The 5,873-nt window shown below is 52.1% G+C and overlaps 1 long non-coding RNA gene across 1 annotated transcript; it reads right to left on the bottom strand.

Moving 5' to 3' along the window:
* Nucleotides 1-1,558: 1,558 nt before the first annotated feature.
* LOC308577383 lies at nucleotides 1,559-5,459 on the bottom strand. Its single transcript, XR_014003626.1, has 3 exons — nucleotides 5,323-5,459; nucleotides 3,391-3,473; nucleotides 1,559-2,064 (listed from the first exon to the last, which is right to left on the bottom strand). It is a non-coding gene; the product is annotated as an uncharacterized lncRNA (long non-coding RNA).
* Nucleotides 5,460-5,873: the final 414 nt, after the last annotated feature.

Genomic DNA, 5,873 nt, shown 5'->3' with positions numbered 1-5,873 from the left:
ATACCTAAGCTGAGAAGGGGGTGTGCCTGTGAGGGCATGAAGGAACTCTGCACTCCTGTTCAGAAGCACTCTTGCCTCTGACAGTGTGCAAACCTCAGCAATCCCAAGGTGAATTCTTCATAACGTGTTCGGGAGTTCAGTGCAAAGGACCCCTGGAATGGAAGCGGAGACCCCCTCCAACACTTCTTCGTTGCTTTTCAAAAGAGAAAAGGATGTGATGTGAGCCGACTGGGCTGGTGAGAGCCTGCTCTCGGCTTGCCAATTCCCATCGCGGAGGGTTCTGCTCAGGCACGCCTTAAACTGCCACCTCCTTTGGTGGAGAAGATGGTGCCAGAGCCCAGCAGGAGCGAGGATGGGATGGCAGAGAGATTTGTTGGAGAGAGAGAAGAGCGAAAAGAATTAATCATGCAAAAACTGGCATCTGTTTGGGGCCTCTGGGGGGGACTGTGAGGAAATGTCTCTGCAGGGGGCCTTTGAAAGCAATTCATTAACTGGGAAGGCAAAGTCCCCTTTTGCTCAGATTTCATTTTTTAAGGGAGGGGGGGGAGAAGGGACCCCCCCTCCACCACCCCAACTTTTCCATTCCGATCTGTTAGCAAATCAAAGGGACGGGGCTGTAATCATCTGATGTAGGAACTGCAACGAAGGATAAAGGGGTGGGGAGAGGGGGGTTGGCATTGTCAGAAACACAAAACGCCGTCCGACCCCTCCTGGGACTCAATCTGCTATTGAGCAGCTGGTCTAATCAAAATTGTCATGAAAGTGGCGTTTGAAGCTGATATATACGTTTTGTTCTGAAGGAAACAGCCCTTCAGAGTCTTTGATGGCTGGTCGGGTCTGGAAACAATTTTTGCAACTGACTGTGTGCTGCTTAATTTGTTCCAAACCTCATCAAGCCTCTGAGAGGGAACCCTTCACAGAATCCAGGCGGGGAGTGTGTGCATTTGTGCAGATTTGTGGGAGAGCAAGATTCTCCGCAAAGGTGCAGAAGGAGACTGACCACCTTCTCTCAGGGCAGCTGTGGAAAAGGTAAACTCCATACAATTAGGAAAGGAATGGAAAATAAAGCTGCCGGTTCCATTAATATTGTTATACAAATCTCCAGTGAGGCTGCATTTGGAATGCTGCGTACATTTCTGGAGGCCTCGCCTCAAAAGGAATATTTTCCTGCTGGAAAGGGGTCAGAAAAGGGTGACCAGGAAGATCCGGGGGGGGGGGGTGGAGCCACTCCCTTAGGAGGAAAGGTTGCAGCAGTTGGGACTTTATGGAAATGGTGCAAAAGAGGAAACACAATAGAAGTTTATAAAACTCTGCACAGCATGGGGAAAGTGAAGAGAGAAAGGGATTTCTTGGGCATCCAAGGACCTGAATGTTGGAAGGGTCAGGGCAGATAAAATAAAACCCTTCTTCACACAGTGCATAGTCAAACGATGACATTTGCTCCCTCAGGAGACAGTGATGGCCCCCGTGGATGGCCTAAAAAGAGGATTGCCTCCATCTTTGGTCCTCTTGGCTGCCAGCAGGAGGGGAGAGTCCTGCTCTGGGGCTCAACTCCTGCTTGGGGGCTCCCAAGGAAGCATCTGGCTGCCCCCTGTGAGAAGAGGAGGCTGGACTAGATGGTCCATTGGCCTGATCCAGCACAGCTTTCTCTATGTGCTTATGCATCCCTTGAACCCAAGGAGGAGGTTCACCCATTGATATTAATCAGTCATTGGTTCTGGCGATGACTGCAGCGCCCCGTCCCCAAATGGCCTCCTTTACACAACCTCAGATTAACATCTGAAACCGAGAGCCACAAGGTGTGGTGGGAACCAGAAGCTCAGGTGTCTGCAAAAGGGCATAAGCAGCAAGCAGGCAGGGGCAGCTCACAGGTGCACCGCAGGAACACTCAGCTTGGGAGAACCACCCTGGAAGTTTGGGAGCTGGAAATCCTGAGACCATGCCTATCTCTGGGGGGTATTCTTTGGAGAGAGATGCCTCGTTTTATTTCGTTTTATTTAGAGCATTTGCACTTTCCTCTTCAGCAGCTTAAGTCAATTGTATCCCTACTTTCAGGCTTACAATCTGAGAGAGAGAGAGAGAGAGAGACTCAAGGAAAAGGAGACAAGGAGGGAAGAGGAAAAAAGCAAATCCAGACCTCAATTCCTAAATAGTTCTAACAATGACCAGCTGTTTTAGAAACAGTTTGGGGTCAGGAGGTGCCTGATGGAGCTGGTCTGTTTGCAGATCTGGTGGCATGAGCCGCCTCCTTATTTCTCCCACTGCACAGCCTGATGGAATAGCAGTTGAGGCAGAGTCTGGTGGAGCTGCGGATTGCGCTGCCCTATAAACGCCTTGAGCCCAGCGGGGCAGAACTTCACCATCGTATGCTTTTGCATACTTGCCTTTGTTCTGCAAGGTGCTCTCTTAAAGCAAAAAACCACCTACCATTCCACTTCCAGGCTTAGTTGGGCCTCAGTTGGCTCTGACAGCTGAGCACCCTCCCAAACCAAGACCTTGAGAAAGACAGGGAGCTCCCTTGCCCCAAGCCAGGCCATTGGGCCATCGGGCTTAGTATTGCCCACACTGACTGGCAGCAGGTATCTGGGATTTCAGGCCGTTCTCTCTGCCAGCTCCAACAAGAGATGCTGTCAGGGATTGAACGTGGGATCTTCTGCATGGATAACATGTTCTCAAGCTCTAGGGCTGCCAAGTCAGGAGCACCCCAGACTTTGAAGTTTTAGGGCCCAAACCTGAGACCTAGGTGTGGCCCCTGGTGATGTGACTGAGGGGTGCTCCACCAGAGATGGGCACTTGCAATCCTCTCCTCCTCTTGGGCCCAGCCCAAATCTTTTTCTTCCTCTGCACTCCCTCCTGCCACAAAGCCCGAGAGATGGAGGTTAATTGGGAGGAGGACAGCAGTGGCAGAGCAAGCCGATTGGGTGCCTGGGGTGGTGGGCGGGGCCAACTGGCCACGGGGCAGGGCCAGCCACCCGTGGGGCGGGGCCAGCCGGGGCAGGACACTCCTTCAAGGAGTCTGCCTGCCTTCTCCTCAGCCGCCCTGCAACTGAGGGGGAGGTAGAAGGTGGAGCACTTGGGCAGCGCGGAGCCTGCGCGCACCTAAGCCACCGCCTCTCTCCCAGGAGAGACATGTGGCTCGGGTGCCCTGCAGGCCCCACGGTGAGTGCTGCCTGGCATTTTGTCACCCCCCAGTGGTGACACCCGGGGCAACCAGCCCCCTACCACACACCCCTTCCTCCGCCACTGATGGGCAGAGGGGAGGAGGGCTCCTGAGAGTCTATGAAATAATTTGCAGCTGGATCCTGCAAAGATGAAGCGTGCAAGCTGTGTGCACAGTCTTCCTAATCATCATAATAAACTTTTTTTGAAGGCACTCTCTCACCCCCCCACCTGGAGATTGAATTCCACCATCACCCGGGGGGAGCCAGGCACACCTAGAGACTTCAGGTCAGCCCTGGAGGTTTGGCTGTTCCCTTAAAAATAAAGTAAGATTCTAGTCCTTATGGATCTGAATTAAGCAACCTATTTAAAGAGAGACCAAGAGGGGGTCCAGCAGTCAAGAAGGTGGTTTCTGCATGTGCCGTAGAGGGAAATGAGGGGCAGGTGGGGCTCATCCACCTGGGAAGGGAACCCATCAGCCAGGAGGAAAACTCTGGTCCTCAACCTCCTCTGCCTTGCAGGACAAGAAAAGACTCAGGAGTAACGCCTGCACAAACCCACAGGTCTCTGAGGCACTTGGGTGGTGACTTGTCCACTTCCTTCCAGCAACTCCTGCAGCCAAGCTGGGGCCATATTCTTCTTTCTTTTGGACCACCTGAGTGAGGCTGAGAAGGGGGTCTTGTCCTTGGGGCAGCCCAGGACCCCCAGACACGCTGCCCAGGCTTGCACCCTGGAGAGGTCACTTTGGTGCTGCAAACACAGCGCTTTCACCCCCACAGGTGCACTCCATTTTCTCTCAAGACAGACAGATGCCAACATTTAATACCTGAAGGAGCATCTCCACCCCCATCGTTCTGCCCGGACACTGAGGTCCAGCTCCGAGGGCCTTCTGGCGGTTCCCTCCCTGCGAGAAGCAAAGCTACAGGGAACCAGGCAGAGGGCCTTCTCAGTGGTGGCGCCCGCCCTGTGGAACGCCCTCCCACCAGATGTCAAAGAGATAAACAAGTACCAGACTTTTAGAAGACATCTGAAGGCGGCCCTGTTTAGGGAAGCATTTAATGTTTAACAGACTATTATATTTTAATGTTTTGTTGGAAGCCGCCCAGAGTGGCTGGGGAAACCCAGCCAGATAGGTGGGATATAAATAAATTATTAATAATAATAATGATAATAAATAGGAAGTTGCCATATATCCCATCCGATATATTGTTCCATCTAGCTCAGTACTGTCTACACGGAATGGCAGCAGCTCTCCAGGGTTTCAGAAGAGGGCTCATGCTGGGGATTGAACCTGTGACCTTCTGCACACAAAACAGATGCTCTGATCCCTGATCCCTATCACTTCTCGGTCCTTTTCTGGGTTTGCCAACTTCACTTGGGCCAGGGCGGTGGGATCTCTGCAGCAAGACAGCACTGGATCTCTCCCCCCCCCCTCTCTATCCCCCCTCTCTCTCTGACAGCAGAGAGGGTAAGCTGCTATCTCCCCTGAGGCCCCTGAGACCCTCTCTCTGGAGTCAGAGTGTTGCAGCCCAGATGTAACAAATGGCATTTATGAAAAGCCAGAAGACGCCCAGTGCAGGGAACAGAAGAGTTACCTGCATTCCCTGTTCAGCAGAGATAACAGCAAAGTCTGCAAATCCCTTTGTCATTTGAGTTTCAGTTTCTCTCCTTGTCTGTCTCCCTGCCTGGAAACCTCTGCTCCTCTGACCTCACAACCCTCCCCCCAAACCCTGAAGCTAGATGTCACGCAAGCTCATAATGAAGTTTCCCCATTAATTACCACCATTAAGCATCCAATTAGTGTTTAAGAACCACTGGCAGGCAAGAGAAATGGGGGGGGGGGAGTTGGCACAGAAAAGGGGAAGGGGGGGGCACTACGGAAAAAGGCTTCTTTCATTCTGCAGCTCAATGCGCCAGCTTGTCATATCACTCATCCCACCAGCCCCCAAACGCAGCTGGCGAGTTTTCAGCACAAGGAACCAGAAATTGATTGACATACAAGGAGATGGAAGCAGGACTGCTGTGGACCTGCCTGTGGCTGGCTCGAGAACTTTTCTTCCCAGGCTCTCCCTTGGAGCAGGTGCGGCAAATTAAAAGCAATGCACCCTGAGCATGTGCAGAGTGCCGCTTCTGGCACATGGCCACTCGAGAATTGCCACAAACCTCCGACTCGTCTGGGTTTAGGAGACCCTTTCCAAGGCTCCAAAGACACCTTCAAGAGAGTGAGCCTGAAGACAAACTTGGAATTGTTCAAAGCTCAAACTGAAACCAACTTAATTCATGTTCCGTTAATTGGGCAACCCAGGTGTAGTTCAGAAGAGCCTGGCTGCTGGATCAGGCCTGGGGCCCCTCTAGCCCAGCCAACCACATGCCCCAATGGGAAGCTCTAAACGCAGGATCCGGGCCCCAGAGCAACACTCTCCTCTGGGGGCCTCAAGCAACTGGGATTCAGAAGCCACTGAGACACGAAGACAAGGCAGGAGGAAAAGATGCTCAGTGACTTATTAGGCCCATGACTCTTTATCCCATTATGAGTCACGGGGCCATGGAGACAGCGCACATGACCTTAACAGGGCTTTTTAAAAAGCTGCTATTTTGTTAAGATTTATACGATCTGAAGAGAAACCAGACCAAAATAATGGTCTTTGCTGCTCGACCGAAACCTAATTTATGGTCAATTAATGGTATTCCTTTAGAGCAGGTCAGTTGCTTCA

The sequence above is a fragment of the Podarcis bocagei genome, assembly GCF_964188305.1.
Source record: "Podarcis bocagei genome assembly, chromosome: 18".
Lineage (NCBI taxonomy): Eukaryota > Metazoa > Chordata > Lepidosauria > Squamata > Lacertidae > Podarcis > Podarcis bocagei.
This window is presented reverse-complemented; position numbering and strand designations above follow the sequence as displayed.